The sequence below is a fragment of the Dermacentor andersoni genome, chromosome 9 (assembly GCF_023375885.2).
Source record: "Dermacentor andersoni chromosome 9, qqDerAnde1_hic_scaffold, whole genome shotgun sequence".
In the NCBI taxonomy this organism is placed as follows: Eukaryota; Metazoa; Arthropoda; class Arachnida; order Ixodida; family Ixodidae; genus Dermacentor; species Dermacentor andersoni.
In genome coordinates this window covers 3,484,634-3,503,392 of record NC_092822.1, presented here as the reverse complement: position 1 = coordinate 3,503,392, position 18,759 = coordinate 3,484,634, and the positions used below count along the sequence as shown (strand labels likewise).

General features: G+C 46.3%; 1 long non-coding RNA gene across 2 annotated transcripts in view; it reads right to left on the bottom strand.

Annotated features, from left to right (window-relative positions):
* Positions 1-18,759, bottom strand: part of LOC129383736 (uncharacterized) — a 43,538-nt gene that overhangs the window by 9,482 nt on the left and 15,297 nt on the right. Inside the window, exons 3-4 of one of the 2 annotated variants that reach the window (XR_011890240.1) lie at positions 4,582-4,651; positions 336-355 (exon numbers count right to left, since the gene is read on the bottom strand). This is a non-coding gene — a long non-coding RNA (uncharacterized lncRNA). Of the gene's footprint in view, positions 1-335; positions 356-4,581; positions 4,652-18,759 lie in introns of those variants that run through there. The other variant, XR_011890241.1, reaches the window with a different exon arrangement.

Genomic DNA, 18,759 nt, shown 5'->3' with positions numbered 1-18,759 from the left:
ATCCGTCTTTGCTATAACAAGGCTTGACTACACTGCCACAGGAACGACGTCCCTGAGGCCATTTGCTGCACAAATCCCTAAATATGCCACTGCTCTCAAATTGAACATGGTTAGTGATCAGGATCAGAAATTGTTGGCCCTGATGCAGCAACCTAGCAGTAACCCCTACAAAGTAATAAGAAAAATAACTGTGCAAGATAGCTGCTTACACCAACTCACAGAAAGGGGCTTGTAGTACTGGTGAACACACTGTGCTCCAGCAAACATGGACAGCATTGCGGCTCCAGCAAAGCGCAAGAATGCAGGCCAGGTAAGTCCATATGGCATTGTGGAAACCCCTTCACTGCAAAGAACACTAACAACAAAAAGATTATGAGTCGCCATTAATAATTAACTGGATCAATACTTGTTGCTGGGCTAGTAGGTTCATTTTATTCTTTGAAGTGGCAACCAAGGGTGGAAAAAAGCTTTAGGACAGGAAAGTCACTTGCTACTAATTTATCAAAAAGCAGATGGGATCATATTTATAGGCGAAGGTGGCCATCTGTGCACATATGCTTACGCACAATACTCAAAGTTTGCATTGTTATTCAATCATACAGTGCATAAACTGTCATTCAGTGCTACATAAAGTTTAAGTATTGTGCGTAAGCGTATATGCACACATGGCCATCTTCGCCTATAAATATGATCTCGTCTGCTTTTCAATAAGCTAGGAGCAAGTGACACCCTTTCCTGTCCTAAAGCGTTTTTCCACCATTGGTTGCACCTTAACTTCGGAGAATTAAATGGAAGTTGGCAGAGCATCGCTGATATTCATAAAGGACAACTTGTCATGTGAAGTTCAACTATTTATATAATGTAACTAGTACACAACTTCAAGCTATCTCTTTTCTGTATTGTAGAATGAATGCTTATACATACAATGGAGTTGCATGCAGCTGCAGGAATTGGCAGTTAGCGTCAATGGGTGTGCAGCATTGAAGAGGAGACAGTCTTCACCTCAGACTGGTTCCAACATGAAACCTGTGACAAGCATGTGACGCCCCCTCGGGCAAAACCTTCGTTGGCCCGCCAGGCTCGGTGGCTCGCCGACTCGGTGGCCTGCCATGCCTGGTAGGCAACATTGGGCACTGCACAGCTGCTCGGGGGTCAGTCACCATGCTGCAGAGCATCCGTCTGACGGGGGGTGCCTCGAGCCCTCCGTCGTTCAAGAACTCGGGCGGATTGTGACAAAACCCTTTGTATTATTCTGCCTGTGCTGCTCGAAATGACATTACACGCTGTGGATATGGTACAGTTTGTCTATCTGTGTGCTTATGGCTACAGTGTGATACGTGGTCACAGTCTGATCTCATGTGCGCTTCTGAGCAGGTAATATATTTGACCGCGTTCTACCAGGGACATTCAGTAATCTCCTAGTCTGTCTTGGAAGCAAGAACTCTGTGATTAACGAAATATATATTCTCCAATTAAGCCCCCACCCCTCTTCTTCACATAATCAATGCACTTCAGACAATGCTTTTCAAGTGCTCTGTTCTGTTCCGTGGTAAGAAAAGACTTGCCACGCCAATGGACACAGGGTTACACTTATAGCTTTCCCCAAAGAACATTGTAAAATGTTAAAGAAAGTTAGATGGAGGCAAGGTCTACAGAATCAGCTAAGTGGCTGGCGATCACAAACCCGCATTCCATCATCCCTTGACTGAGGTTTCTGGACTCTGCATTAGCAAGCTTTCTTTTTTTTTGCTTAATCTTGCTCATTGCTTTTCTTCTATGGCTTCATGCATACAACTGGCAGCAACTGGGAACAACAGACATGTTATTGTAGTTCTTGGTGTTTAGCTAATCCGTCAAGCAGCATCCCCATTCCAAAAGATTGTCACCTTGACCTTCCCGATAGAGGCCATCTCGAAATGTGCTGGCAGCTAACGTGCGTGCTTTCAAGTCACGCTCTCTTGCTTGCTCCTAGGGCCTTATCGGCACAGCCAGGCTCCATCTCCAGCCACTTGTAAAAGCTACCCTTAGTATGAGCATTCCGTGCGGCTATTCCGCACAACATTCCATTCAATATTCCTTCATTTGAGGTCGAAACATTATAGGGACCAGCATAAGCAGACCACTGACAAGCACAATCGCCCATTATTGTTTCTATCATCCAGTACAACTGCCCAACTCTGTAGCAACCTGGGCAACCAACACATACCTCGCAACCTATTCTTCTTTCGTGGTTGCATTGACTAGTCCATGAGTTACACCTAAACAATGATGTCCACCTTTTCACCCTTATGACCCCCCACAGTTCCCATGAACATTTTTCATTAATACTTGCAAACATAGCTCCCTCCTTTTTCAGAAAAAGATCACAACTCATTGTTTGATGCTGTCTGCCCCTAAAGACGTTGCCAACAAGAAACCACTAATGAGGCGCACGACCGGCAATTATAGCCTAAAGGAAGATGCAATACTATGCGTGCAACATTAGTACAATACTCTGTCTGTTGCATTGTACTTAGGCTAACAACTTACCGAATGTACACCACAGAAATACAGCATGGGCTGTGTAGCAGCGGGCTCCAGATTAATGTTGACCAGTTTGTCAATGTGCAAGATAATCAGTTGTTATCATGTGTGTGTGAATATCAACCCCACCAAACCATGTGAATCAACCACTCGGCCTTGAGTTGAGCACTAGACAAGCATAGGCACTGCAGCATGTCACTACTGCACAGGCCAATGTAAACAGTAAAAGCAATTCTGTGACCTCAAAGATGAGCTCTGGTATAGGTACTGCTGTCCTATGTAGTCATTTGTGTGTGTGTGTGTGTGTGTGTGTGTGTGTGTGTGTGTGTGTGTGTGTGCGTGCGTGCGCGCGCGTGCGTGTGTGCATGCGTGTGTGTGTTTAAAAATATGCAAATGTCACGTAGCTGGACAGAACCAAGGTAAGTTGTTTGCCGTCGATCTGACTATGTGATATACATCTCAAGAAATCTCATTTCTGTTCCGTATCAGAAACTTCAAGAAAGTGGCGAGTAGGCACAACATTGACGTGGTATTTCCTACCCACAAGCTTGCCCATCTTTGTAGTCATATAAACACAGCAGGTGAAAAAAAAAAAAGATATTGTTGATCCCTCTTTCATAGGAATCGGTAGAACACAAAAGTGAAACGTGGCTTCACAAAAGCTGTTGCATATTTGCTTCATGAACTCACGATTCACTGCAGCAAAAGGCAAAAAAGGTGTGTGTATATAAAAAAAAGTGTGTGTATTTTTTCACCTCTTATTATGATGTTGAACAACATGTGGACAAAAATGTAACAACCAAAGCCAAGTGTGCTCCACAAGTGAGCCACAAGATCTTCCGCAACATCAGGCTTGGATTATATGCTTGCAACACACAGCCACCACACAGAGACAAGTGCTGTTTACTTCTACAACGCAGGCCAGTACTAGTAGTCTTGAAATGGTGAGTGTCATTTATTAGGACGAAAGCCTTAAGTGACTCAGGGGTCGAAAAATCCATTGTCCAGCATTACCGGAAAATGACCATCTGGCATTAAGGCACCAAAATTCAATGGCACCAAAATGGATGGTGCCACCGATGACCATTGAGGGAGTCGAACCCACAACCTTTGGAATTAATTAGGTATAAGTTAAGGCACGGTTAATTAAGATAGAGTTAATTAATGGAGTCATACTCGCAACCTTTGGTGGGAGTCGAACCCATGGCATTTGGTGTTAAGGCACTCGAAATCAAAACTTTTGGTGTTAAGGCACTCGAACCCATGACCTTTGGTGCAAGTCGTACCCTCAACCTTTGGTTGGACCAAAATTCAACAGCACCGAAATTGATAGTGCCACCATTGATGGTCTAAGCCACAACCATTGGTGGGAGCCAAATCCGTGGCCTTTGGTGTTACGGTGAAGTTAATTAATTAAGGCAAAGTTAATTAAGCCAGGCAAACCCACGGCCTTCGGTGGAACGAAACAAGTAATAGTTAGTAACAACACATTTGAATGACACTGTCAAGTAATTTAATGAATGTCTCATGAGTGTGCAGGCTTTCGCCTTCATTCTCTTTAGCATATGCTAAAGTGACTGTAAACATTCTTCTTTTGTAGGTGCATGCATAAACAAACAATTACTTCTTTCTTCTGCCTCACCAGAACAATCTTTTTTCTGTTTACTTCTCAAGAAGAGTTATTTATTATAGTGATCTCAACATGTAATAGCTGAAATAGTGAACTACCACCAAATTTCGTTATCCTAAAAGGCCCTGTAAGGGAAAATTTTATCTCTGAACTGTGCTTTCGCTGTTAACACCAGAAAATAGTATTGAAGCATCTATCTCCTTAGGAAGAAATAGCAAATGAAGAGATTTCGAATGCAGTTACAACAGTAAGGCATGGAAGCAAGTTGTTGCCCCACTTGCCCATGCACGCTCTGTTCCATACGCAACAGCATCGTGCTTGCACACAGTGTTCCTGATAAACAAGTCTTGCCAGCCGAGATGGAGGCAACCACTTCCTTATCAAGCAGCGTTATGATGTAAAACAGATTGGCAGGACAAACTTCTTACCAGGACTTGACTCACAATCTTGACTCAGAGGCAACAATGTTCTTGGCTTGTCTCCTTTTAAATGTCACATCTGAAATCCACGTGCAAGCGAGAAAGAGTGAGCAGAAGGAACAACTCGAGAAAAGTTTTAAAAATGGCACGAGCGATCATGAAGCCGCCCTGCTGTCCTGGGATTAAAAAATATGTAAAACCCTCTTAACTCAAAGTTGAGATACGTGAATTCACAGAAATATAAGCCCCTACAGAATAAAAACAGGAACAGCGCAACACAGGACCAGCGAGTACAGAGCACAGGCTCATCCTGGGTTGTGCTGTTCTTGTTATTATTCGGAAGATGAACCAACCAGTCCCTTTGAACACACTGATGAGGCTGCGCATAGACCACATAGAGCCTTTCGAAATAGGCACCAGTAGTCACTAAGTTTCTCGCAAAAGCTCAATATACCAGGGGCAGTATTTTCAGTAAATAATTTTTGCGAGACATTGTGTGCCTCGGCACCCGACACATTGGGCGTCTACTGGCAACAGCGATCCTTGCACAGGGCCAAGCAAACGGTGTTGCACATAGGCACCAAGGTGTCAAAAGCATAGTCACGTGAAATCGCTCGTATCCCAATAAAGAAATCAACCGGCAATAAGGCATCCGGGCCATGGTATTGTAGCCATGCTTTTTGCTCGATCCTATGCAACTCTTTCATCCACCATTCTCTGCTGATTTATTCCATTCACAACGTGGGCGTCGTTATCACCACTGATGAAGAGTGATAAGAAACGGCATTGGAAAAGGCATCACTATGAAATGGCAGCCCTGAACTTGTAACTTAAGAAAATGCCAAGAACGACACTCTGCCCACGTTATTAATGAGATCGCAGCCAGCCATGAACAGTGGATGATAGGAGTGGTGTAGAATGAAACTTGCGGTCCTACTACTTATTGGCAATATCAGAGCTGTGCACAAAGCATGGAAACCTTTTGGAAGCGACTTTTTCCTACCATTTTCACAGTCGAGATTTCGAGATATCTGGAGATGACGCACAAGCATTTCAAGATAAGAGGTGAAAAATACATGGGGTTGATGCCAAGCCAGGAAAACAATTCAACATAACTGATACTTCAATACATCAGAGTTCGAGTGAATGAGGGTTTACTGTAACAAATCTCCAACTGGCTTTGTGAGCGAGTAGTGAGCATCAAAATGAATAACGCTGAGCAAGGCACACGCAGCATTGCCTTTGTAGGCTAACAAATATTTTCTATGCTAAGCACAAATGCAGTTACAAAATTTAGTGCAACATCTTTTTGAAGGTGTACACTACAATTTAGCACACAGGTAAGAATGCTATCCTGCCTGAGTTTTCATGCAAGGAAAAGAATGCCTCTGTGCAGATGCGGCAAAGGAGGTGCACATGTTCGGAAGGAGCAGGCTCGAAGCATAGCACACTTGCAGTAATTCAACTCCAGATAATCCGATCTTTTTATTTATTTGATCCCAACCACAGTGCCTTTCGACGCCCATGCATTTCTATGGGCACGAACTTTTATTATTTCGATCCTAAATTTGGCCTTTGCCGGATAACTAAAATTTTACCAGTCAACATGCACACCCCTGGCCCTTATGGTGACCCCTATGCGACCCCTTAGTGGCAGCGTGTCTAGGCAGAGCTTAGGGGTCAGTGGATTTATTGAACACACGTAATCTCCCATTAAAAATACCTATTTTTGGCCTGCCCTATGAAGAATACTATGTCTGATTAGATAGCTCACCAATGCCTGCTTACAGTATTTGCTCAATTCTAAGCACATAATCTCTTCTGCAAGAATATTAGGCCTAAAATAGCATGTGCTGTGCAATTGCATACAAAATTAGAAGCACGTTCAAGGCGGTCGTATGCTTTACCGTATAGCATGGCTGTATTGCGGCAAAGCTGACTTTTAAGAACCGCGCAGCAAAGCAGATTTTAGGAAGCCGGCCGCCATTACATAACACATATTTTAGACCCTTGCCCATTTTTCTTGCTGAAAGTCGAGTGCACATAATATTTCTACTTTGTTTAGGAGCTTTATTGTCATTTCTAAGTGATTTTCCTACTTTTGACACATAAGAAGTGCACATAGGCTTGAATCGGACAAATAGTACTCGCAAATGAATCAGCGGTGTGCTTTGGCATTTTTTCTGCATCTTGTTTGATTCTACCAATCTTGATCAATTTCGTCGATCCCATAAGGGTCAAATTAACGAAAGTTGACCTTAAACAAGCCCACTTGCAATGACCCGTTTTGCAGCACAAGTTTGCTGAAAGCGCCCTCAAAGTCACCTATGAGGAAGTGAATGCAGGAACATTCTTTATGCAGCAAATTCTTGCCCAAGGCAAGTATTGTGGCTCACAATTGTTCCCTGCCCTGTGACCACAGTATCAAGGTCTATCTACATAACAGCAATACATCAACAAGTTTGGGGAACTTAGAGTGGTGTGGTACAGTACGTAATTTGCTGTGCAAAATTCATTCAATTGCTCGAAGCAGACACTGCCATCCAGGTGACTGCACAGTCCTTGTGCCACGGTGACACAAGATGGACCACTGCACATGCACCCAGTGTGTACTGTAGCCAAGCTTGCACAGATGTGATCCTTATGAACAAGTACTAGCACTAAGGAGGGTTTCCACTTTGTCCGACCTGTTATATTGCGCTTCAATATGCCCAAATTGGCCCTCATTAGTGCTTTTGCTAGCACTAAGCAACAGCTGAGTTTAAGTGAAGCCACACCGTACGTGCACCACCTGTACATGAAATACGTTCCTTCCTCATTATGAGGAGTTGTCGCAGACTGCAAGGTCCTGTCAGTTGTGGTGTCCAAACCAGCCCACGCAGAGCACTCTGCTGGTACACAAGCTTGGCTGAAACTGCACAGCCCATGCGTGCAAGTGGTTCACGCCCCAGGCACAGTGCCAAATGGGCACCAAGGCATGGCTTGTCCTTTGTGGTGCTGCAGTGAAAGCTTCTATGACACAATACCCACTCAGCTTGCCATCATTCAGTTTACTCTCCCCGTTTTCACACAGGAGGCAACAAAAAGGGCAAACAACTGTGCAAACATGTCGGGAGTGCGGAACCAGGAGTGAAAAATATTTGCTCCCTTATAACTTCAGGAATTCTTAGTAAAAAGACTAAGTTTAGTATCAAGCATTATCCATGTTATTAGAAAATGATGTGAGCAAAGAGTCAACGACAGTATGCAGCAACAGGTAAGAAAGCTAAAGGACAGTGCTTACTCTACTCCCTCGATAACATCATTTGCTTAAAAAAGTGTTGAGTGACTTGGGTAAAAAGAAGGCAGCTAAAAAGGACATTCAGCATAACAGAAAGGTGAACGCCATTCCTTACACACACAAAAGTTCCCACAGCCTTAAAAAGAATGGCAAGGAGCACAGTGCAAAAGTGTTTCCAGCTCCTTTAAAGGCCCAGGGACTATGCAAAAGAGTGATTGCCACCACAAAAAAAAAAAAATATATATATAAATAAATAAATAAATAGAGCTAAATAAAGTATGTAAACAGGTCCTTGCAAAGCATAAACACCACTGTCAAGAGAATCGCTTTCATGTGTAGGAAATCATTCAAAGGGCAGACAGGCCACTGCATCAGGTGAAGAGGGCACATGTATGTGAAAGAAACGCTCCAATTAATTCAAGTCAAACTAAATTTATTTTTTCTTTGACAGGAGGGGCCAAGACTAAAAGCCATAGAGGCTTGACTAAATGTCCGGACTCCCTCGTATGTAGCAACATGCAGGAGTACAGGAAGCAAAACAAAAGAATGACACACAAGTAGAATTATGTGGCACACATCGCTTTACATGACAAAGCAAGAAGAAAAAAATGCAGATAAAATGCCAGGGCACAAATGTATTAAAACTAACCGCAGCAGAATCAAGATGAAAAATGAGCGTCCTCAAATATGCTGCTTCTTTGCCTTGCACAGCCACCATACAAAGCATCCTGCCTGGAAGGTGTGCTGTCATGCTGCACAAGTGACACCCTGCCAGCGGCGAACAAAGAGCACAAAAGTGCGCACACACCGACTGCGAGCATGAAGTAAGCGGCGCGCGAACTTGCCCCGACTTAGCCGTGACCCTCCAGTTGGAAAATCAATCCGACAATGCAATGGCGTGAGTGGCGCCTGCTCTTTACTGTTAGTGCCAGCTACGCACAGAGCGGTGATCGAGTCAAGTGATGCCCGGTCCTTTTGTCTGTTGCGCAAAGTGGCCTTACGATAATCCCACTGCCCTAAAGATGTTGAGCCCTTCTGTATTTTAAAAACTGGAAAGAAAGACTTTCTCTGCAATAAATAACAGTGCCGCAAAACACAGGTCCACTGTTAAAGTGAGATTCTTTTCTATTCAGTACCACTGAACTTCACTAATTCACGAGTTTCAGAGTAAAAGAAAAAAAAAACACTTGCTTCTATTCAATAGAGATTATACTGAAAAAATATTTTCCATATCTTCATATCCTAGACCTGAGCTGCAATCAGTGCCACCATACTAATTTGGTGTTTTGTTTAGTAAGAGGAGACTGTACCTTGATCTCCATGCATCCTACACTTACTGATAGCTTGAAACATTCTTGTTATGCAATGCTAGGAGACTCCAGAGCATGTGCAGCACCATATTTGCTTGCCCAAAATTTGTAAACATAAAATTTTTTAAAAAAATATCATATTCGTTATCCGGCATTTTTTTTTTCTTGATTCGGTTCGATATTAAATTCAAAATCTACTATTCAGTATTCGCACACTCCTAATGTCCACTGCTCTGAGTAACCCCAGCTCAAGCACTACAACTGTGTTGCCAACGTTCTAATGGACTAAGTGTTAGCATTGGGTAGCACTGTGGAACCTATCACCATCACCATTGAAAAAGGAACTACAGTATACGCAGCAGCTGGCACAAAAGACTGCGGCGTGCATGTGCGCACTCTTGCTGTACTCGTGATGTATTTCTCTTCATTTTATAAAACATTTTTTGTCCTGGCACCTTTACATAATTTAGGACACGAGGGGTTGCCAACAACAGTGTGCTGCAAAAGTATTTGTGGTAAGTGGAGCACGATTATACTGGGTGCACTTTGACTGCAACAGCAATAAAATGCTGGAACAGTGCATCACTGGATGCACACAGATTGGTCACCACTTACATTAGGCTTTCTCCCTGAAAACTCCAAGAGTTGCCACTGATTATATATTGTCACGAAAAGACAATGTAAGATGTGCCTGGCGTCGGCGAGGCAGACAGTTGTACAAGATGGCGTACAATAAATTCAAGCCGGCGTCCTCAGCTTCTACTTCTTCTACTCCAGCGCCCGTCTCTTGCTGAGCGCGCGTTCCAGTCCCAACTTCTTTTTCAGCGCTGGCTCGTGACACCTAGCGGCATTATTCCCCCGCCAAAAGAAAGGCATCGACCCGATGCTTACTAAACTAGAAAAAGGAAGTGTGGAAGTCTTATGAGATCGGATTGGCGTCGCCTTAACGCGGGATATACGGTTTTAGGCGAATGACATGCACTATCTCCGAGTGGTGCTGTCGACACCGAGGCGACGCGGCACCGTTGGGAATGACCTCATAGTTCACTTCACTAACGCGGCGTATCACTTTGTAGGGTCCAAAGTATCTAGTAAGGAGCTTCTCAGACAGCCCCTGGCGACGGACTGGAGTCCACACCCAGACTTGGTCACCTGGCTGGTACTCGACTTGCCGATGTCGAAGGTTATAGCGCCATGCATCTGTACTCTGCTGCTTCGCGATGTGTATGCGCGCGAGTTGACGAGCTTCCTCTGCCTGTTGAGTAAGTTGCTCGGCGTCGGCAGTAAGTGATGCGTCGGTGTCGTGCGAGAGCATAGCGTCTAGCGTGGTCTGGACCTTGCGCCCGTAGACAAGACGGAACGGTGTAAATCGTGTGGTTTCCTGAATGGCGGTGTTGTACGCGAATGTAACGTACGGCAGGACTTGATCCCATGTTTTATGCTGGACGTCCACATACATAGACAGCATGTCAGCTATGGTTTTGTTTAGCCGTTCCGTCAGTCCGTTGGTCTGCGGATGATAGGCAGTCGCCTTGCGATGTTGTGTACAGCTCAGCTCGAATATGTCCTCTATCAGTTGGGCTGTAAAGGCAGTGCCTCTGTCGGTGATGGCATGTGATGGGGCACCATGTCTGAGGACTATGTGATCGATAAAGAACTGGGCAACTTCGTAGGCCGTGGCACGCTGTACAGCTTTCGTCTCGGCGTAGCGTGTTAGATAGTCCGTGGCGACTATAATCCACTTGTTTCCGCTGGCTGACAAGGGAAAGGGTCCCAGAAGATCCATGCCGATTTGATCAAAGGGCACGCTAGGTGGTGCAATGGGTTGGAGTAACCCCCCGGGCTTCAAAGACGGCGACTTCCTGCGTTGACACTCACGGCAGCTTTGCACGTAACGCTTCACCGTGGTAGAAAGTCTGGGACAGTAGTACGTCTGGCGTACTCTTGCAAGAGTGCGTGAAAATCCCAAGTGTCCAGACGTGGACTCATCATGGTAGGCTAGGAGAATGTCATCACGAAGGGCGGCAGGTACGACCAATAGATACTCTTTGTCGCTGGCACTCGAGTTTTTCTTGTAGAGGACACCATTTCGCAGGCAGAAGGTCGAAAGACTGCGAGAAATGTGTCGTGGGATTGTAGCATTCTTGCCTTCTAGGTGATCGATGACAGGGCGTATTTTGGCGTCGTCGCGCTGCCGTATGATCAAGTCAGATGCGGTGAGGGCCCCAAGGAATGCGCCGTCTTCGTCCATGTCCTTATCATAAGTTTTGATGGGAGCACGCGACAACGCGTCAGCATCTTCGTGTTTGCGGCCCGATTTGTATACGATGGTAACATCGAACTCCTGCAGACGGAGACTCCGTCGAGCAAGTCGCCCGGATGGGTCTCGTAAGTTGGCTAACCAACACAGGGAATGGTGGTCTGTCACCACCTTGAAAGGGCGACCGTAGAGATAAGGCCGAAATTTCATGATGGCCCACACAACCGCTAGACAATCTTTCTCGGAGGTGGAGTAGTTGATTTCGGCTCGTGAAAGTGTGCGACTGGCGTAAGCGATGACTCGCTCGACGCCTTCCTGGTGTTGAACGAGTACAGCGCCAAGACCGATGTTACTTGCATCGGTATGTACCTCGGTGTCAGCGTCCTCGTCAAAGTGAGCGAGGACGGGTGATTCCTGCAGGCGTTGCCGTAACTCGGTGAAAGCTGCGTCCTGCTCATCCGTCCAAACGAAGGGTGTGTCTTCTCGCGTGAGGCGTATGAGTGGTTCGGCGATGCGCGAGAAATTAACGATGAAGCGACGATAGTACGCACACAGACCGAGAAAGCGGCGTACTGCTTTCTTGTCACGAGGAGTCGGAAAAGCAGCAACAGCAGATGTTTTGTCTGGGTCAGGCTGGACGCCATCGGCGTTCACGACATGCCCGAGAAACTTCAGCTCTTCGTAACCGAAGTGACACTTTTCTGGCTTTAGTGTGAGATTAGCGGAGCGGAGCGCCTCAAGTACCGCCTCTAAACGCTTCAGATGTTCTTCGAAGGTCGCCGCAAACACGACGATGTCATCTAAGTATACTAAACAGCTGTGCCACTTCAGACCCGTCAGAACAGTGTCCATCATTCGCTGGAATGTGGCCGGTGCAGAACACAGGCCGAATGGAAGTACTTTATATTCGTACAGTCCATCAGGGGTAACAAAGGCAGTTTTTTCGCGATCTTGTTCGTCAACGATTTGCCAATATCCGCTCTTCAGATCTATGGATGAAAAATACCTGGTTCGCCGCAGTCGATCTAACGAATCATCGATCCGCGGAAGCGGATAAACGTCTTTTTTTGTGACGTTATTCAACTTTCTGTAGTCAACGCAGAACCTAAGCGTTCTGTCTTTCTTTTTGACGAGGACCACCGGCGATGACCAAGGGCTTTGGGATGGTTGTATAACGTCATCGTCGAGCATTTCTTTCACTCGTGCATTAATAACGTTGCGCTCTTTCGCCGATACGCGATAAGGCAGTTGTCGTATGGGACGAGAATCGTCATACGTGATTATTCGGTGCCTCGTGATGGGCGTCTGGCGTACCTTAGAGGAAGATGCGAAGCACTCCTTGAACCGAAGGAGCAACTCGCGCAGCGCTTTCTGCTTTTCCTCCGACAGGTCTGAATTGATGTCGATATTGCTGAGTGTCTGAGCTGGGTTCTCCTTCGTCATAGACGCAAAGCATTCAGCAACGTCGGCTATGGGCTCAGCGAAAGCGATAGTAGTACGACGAAATAGGTGCCGATGTTCCTGGCTGAAATTCGTCACGAGGAGCGCCGAAAGTCCACCTCGATGCATAATGAGACTGCGGGCTGCACATACACCATGAGTAAGCATAAAAGAGGAATTGCCCTCGGCAACAGCTTCACCGTCACACAGATCATCGCATACGACCATTACCAGGACACTTGCGCGTGGTGGTACAGTTACACTGTCGGCGTAAACTCGAAGCGCGTTACGTCGGCAATTGTCGCGGTTGTTCGCTGCTCTTTCTGTCGAAAAAGTCACTGTGCGCTCCCGGAGGTCTATAATGGCACCATACTCTCGCAGAAAGTCGACACTCAAGATGAGGTCCCGAGAACAATCGCGGAGTATAAGGCAGCTGGCTGGAAACGTGGACCCACGAATTTGTACTCTGACCGTGCACATGCCCAACGGTGTTACGATGTGCCCGCCAGCAGTACGAATTTGCGTTCCAGACCAAGGCGTGATGACTTTTCTAAGTTCCTTCGCTAGTTTTCCGCACAAGATTGAGTAGTCGGCCCCCGTGTCCAATAACACACTAACGTGGCGGCCGTCGAGCACAACAGGTATGTGTAGCGAGAGTCTGTCGCTGAGTTCGGCTGCTGTCATCGCTGAATCGTGCTGAATAGACCGTGCTCGCGTCGATGGGAGGTCTTCGGAAGGGCGATTATCAGCGGCCTTGCCCCCGAAGGTCGCTGTTCTTAGTTTTCCCGGCGAGGGCTTGGCGATCGTCCCTGCGCTGCCATTGGGGGGCTTCTAGGAGCGGGGGAAGAACGCCTGGGGGACGGCGAGCGCGACTGCCGCCGCGGGAACAGTGGCACACTCTGCTGGGTCAAGTATTCTTCAATCGCCCTAGGCCTTTTGCCATATCTGGGCCTTGGTGAATCCGCGGCAAAACCTTGCAGTCCGAGGCGGCGGTATGGGCACTCGCGGTATATGTGACCGGCTTCTCCACAATGATAGCACAGAGGCCTTCTGTCCAGGGTACGCCAGACGTCAGACTTCCTTTCGAGCGGCCGCCGATCCTCCATACGTTGGATCGGTTGCACTGATGGGAGCGGCGGGGCGTATGACGCGGCGTAAGACGTGGTGGGGTCGAAATGGGTCGGAGCGGGGACAGGGACTCGCCTCAAAACTTCCGCATACGACGGCTGCTGCAACTGTGCTGTCACAGGCGGCGCATTACTGCTTGGAACGGGACGTTGGATCGCTTGCTGCACTTCGTTCCTCACAAGGGCAGAAATGAAACTTAGCGTGGGCTGAGGCGGGCAGGTGAGCCGTTGAAGCTCATCACGCACCACAGAGCGGATAAGGTCTCGGAGAACGTCCACGTTTCCAAAGGCCATCGCGTCCGTCAGTGAAGCAGCGTTCGCGTGCCTGTCATACAGAGCTGAGCGCTGGTCCGAAGGTGAAGTTGCGTTCAATTGCCTTTCATAGAAAGCTGAGCGCTGGTGTAACATCTTTTCCATCGTGGTGGCTTCGGTTAAGAATTCAGCCACGGTCTTCGGCAGGCTTCGAACAAGGCCAGCAAATAGCTGTTCCTTAACTCCCCGCATTAGATGGCGCAGCTTCTTTTCCTCGGACATGGTTGGGTCCACCCGATGGAAGAGGTGCGTCATATCCTCCACGTACGTCGTCACGCTCTCGTTCGGTAGATGAATGCGGGATTGGAGCGCCCGTTCGGCTCGTTCGCGGCGATCAGCATTGGTGTAGGTCTCTAGCAAGGCACGACGGAACTCGAGCCACGATTTGATGAGCCCTTCTCGGTTCTCATACCAAGTGTGGGCACCGTCCTCCAAGCTGAAATAGACGTTCCTTAACTTCGCCGCGTCGCTCCATTCGTTTATCTCGGCAACGCGCTCAAATTGGGCTAGCCAGTCTTCTACATCCTCGAAGATATCCCCGTGGAACACTTTCGGCACTCGGAGATTCTGCAGCAGATACTGAGTTGCCGTTGTGGCCGTACCTTGCCTAGTGGTCGGTAGGGACGTCGATGTTCCTTTCATACCGGTGTGTGCGGGCGTCGATGTTGTTGCGGAGAGAGGATCAAGCTCCGGAGGCAATCCTCGGATTCTCCTGCTTGCCCGGTGAACAGGGGTGTCCACTAGTATAGGGCTGGTACTCCTGCTACCAGGAGGGGTTTGTGGCATCGGGTGAACCATACCCCGCACCTCCACCAGTTTTGTCACGAAAAGACAATGTAAGATGTGCCTGGCGTCGGCGAGGCAGACAGTTGTACAAGATGGCGTACAATAAATTCAAGCCGGCGTCCTCAGCTTCTACTTCTTCTACTCCAGTGCCCGTCTCTTGCTGAGCGCGCGTTCCAGTCCCAACTTCTTTTTCAGCGCTGGCTCGTGACACCTAGCGGCAATATTCAAACAGAAAAGATATCCGCCAACTTCGAATACATATTTAATTATCATATCAAATGGGTTCTGGCGGATTTTCTTGTTCATTCTGAAACATTTAATATCCACGCACCCCTACCTTCCTTGTCCTATATAGCACTTAATGCGTGGCCTGCCAACAATAAACAGTTGACAGTTTACACAGTTGTTTGTCCTTGCCTGCAACAAAACCAGTGCAGTGCTGTAAGCCCAATCCTGTCAAAGCCTTGTTGGACCGACAGTGTAGGCAATCACCACTGCACATTTTAAAACACTGTGGGGTGAAGCATTTCAATTCTGGCTCTGCAGAAGTGTTGCCAAAAAATGTACAAACCTATCGCATATCCTAAGAAAATGTTACATCAGCAAGTGTCGCTGGCCATGTCATCAGACTTTTTCTGCACCCCTACTTCTGCAACATGGATGCACTTCTCCACTGTACAGTGCACTGAGCCAGGCACGGCCTCACGACAAACATCCGACTGCACAAACGAGTTGGCCATGCTCAAAAAAAAGCACAGTGGAATCTCACAGATTTGCCACAGTTCAGCCTATCTACTGCAAGGAGCCTGGCTACAACTAAAATGCAGCAGTGCATGGCTGGCTGAATGTGCGCAAGCCATAGCAGTTGCAGTGCCATGTGTTACACCATCACTCAGTCTTCCACCATGGTCCAGTGCTGCTTCAGATGATGTGAACACTTGGACATAGAGCGAGAGAAATGTGCAGGTGTTAAGTAATAAAAATATTTTTGGTGAAAGCAAGAAAAGTAGTTTTCAGGAGTGTGATTTTCATGTTCTTTAAGACTGGCCAAACTGGAAAGAGAAGAAGCAAACGCACAGATTGCCACAAAACAAGGCAAATAACTCACAGAAGTTGGTGTGCCCTCCAGGAGTCCACTTGATCATCACAAGTTCAAGAGCAGCGCCAAGGACAAAGAATACCGGCATAAAACTGTATAGGCCAAAAGTCTTCCTGCCTGGCCAGTTCAGCAATAACCTCGACAAGTGCCTCGAACGTTTCATACCTGCGATAGCAAGATGTTGATTGCTGTAGACAGCGCATGTAGGTTTGCTTTGTTCTGCAGCAACAAAGGAACAGCTGCACCTAGCACTTGTTGAAACAAGTGTTTGTCCTATGGGCTCCGCACAGTGGAGTTTGACCCATGCGCCATCTGTCACAGGGCTGCCAAAACAATGTGATTGCAGGCTTGCCTCATGGATTGGAATGCAGACACATCACTTTGCAGAGCACGGTGTAGTTTACAAGTGTTCTCCCCTCGAATACAGAGCGGTATGACATTCTAGCAGTATGTAAGGCTTCATGAACATAGCCATGTCAATAAAATGTGTATTTGCACACAATATGTTGCCAATGTGTCCACCACAAAAAAAAAATGCTGCACGTTTCCCCGAGTGTATTGCAGCGAATTTGGTCATCTCTGAACCGGCTTGTGCTCAGAGAACATGTTGCTCAATACCAGCACAGCTTTGCAGTGTCCTTTGCAGCATTTTACCGAGTGCAACAAATGTAAACAAAAAAATACTCTATAAACCAAGAGCTCTAGGGCACGACACGAGATATCCAGGGGTGAAATGTTGTTATATTGAGCACAAGACTGGTATGCAGGTGCTGCTAAAGAGCACATTGTGATTCCGTGAGCTCATGCAACAGCACATTTAATTTCAATGTACATACCACGACCTACTGAACTCCATAGCTGCACAGATGTCCCTTGCCCAGCACACCTGGTCTAGTTCAACTGGTTTGCTGCTAGGGTCAGAGCGTGTGGGCAGAGTGGCACTAGTTATAACCGGTTCACTGTCACCTGCTTCGGCAATCTGTTCCAATGCTCATGCTGCCATTTTGGCAGGAAAAACGCGCTTGTATTGGTGGTGAATGAATAAATTCACAAATAAAAAGAAAACAAAATTTGTGAATGTTTTGCACTTCAATAAATGAGAAGAAAGGGGGTTAACCGAGGGGCCCGATTTTTATGAATCATATCATAAGAAACTTCTTATGATTTGAATAATAAAAATCAGGCTCCTCAATTAACCGCCCTTCTTTTCATTTATTACATAACGAGAGTCTCGAATATGGCAACATTGATGCCTTCAGGTAGCATGTGTGGGTTTATTGACCGGTTGCCTTCACCCAAAACGATCGCATTCTTGTGACGCCAGCAGCAGAAAGGATGTTCTACATCCGCCGCCAAGGTCTGTGAGTGGCGGTGCTGGCTAACACTCCCAGGGTTCTACAGGGAAACAAATACCCAGGAAAGTGGATGGGGAAATGACCCTACACCTAGAACATGTTTAAAATGGACTCGATATACAACCGGACTGGTACCCTATTTTGGTGAGGTGCTTATCCGTACTACCCTTCTAAAGTGAAACCAACGTTTCTACTCACAGTATGAACGCTGCCTTTTCTGTGTGTGACTTTCATTGTGCTCTCCATTCTCTGACTATGCAGAACTGGTGATTGTCGGGTTGAATGCTACTATAATAAATACCATGAAAGAAAAAAGAAAAAGATGCGGTAGCTCAAATGGTGGAACATCGCACGCATAATGCGAAGGTTGTGGGATCGTTCCCTACCTGCGGCAAGTTGTTTTTTTATCCACTTTCATTTCCATTAATTTATCGTTTCTTTATTTCATTTATTAAGCACAAGTAACTTCCTCTATGTTGTCCTTGCACTTGAATAGTAAGATTAGAGGAGGAGGAGTGGTGCAAGAAAGGTAAACAACGAGCACAGGTGGCAACTGCAATGCGAAACGACATAAATTTCCCTTTTCTAGCATCCAAAAGAGACTGAAAAAAATTGCTTTAGAAGATTCATTGGATAAACCTTTTTTTTAGTTGATTACAGATAGCCTAATGTCAGAGAAGACATTAGGATTTACTGCTGTGAGCCGTAATGAAAGGCAGAGGATCTGTCTAAAAATATTAACTAGTAATTCCTGCACCCAATCTGCAAGAAATTGATCAAGTCTGTTTCAAGGAAAGGTGAGCATACCTTTATTTTAAATACTCAGCGCTCATCCTGTGTTCTCATACTGTTTTTCTACCATAGAGATTTTTTAAAATATTGTTTGATGTCTGGGCGCGTTGAAAGCTTGCAAAAGCTATCCCAGTGATTTAAAAAATTTGCTGCACCGTAGGCCTTGTGTCACAGAACTATTTTCAAACTGCAAAGCTAGCTTTTCCGCTTGGTACAGTGGCAGCATAACAGTGGTGCGAAAGACATGCATGCAGTGAAGCTGTATGTGTAATTCTCTTTTTGGACTCTCAATACATTCACGGGCAACCTTGAAGAGTTCAAATGAGTGTTCATCAATCTTTGATTGAACATTACAGTGGTTTCCAGTTTCTAAAAAGTGCAGAAGCAAACTTTACAATGTATAAAATGAAACTGCTGTGGACATTA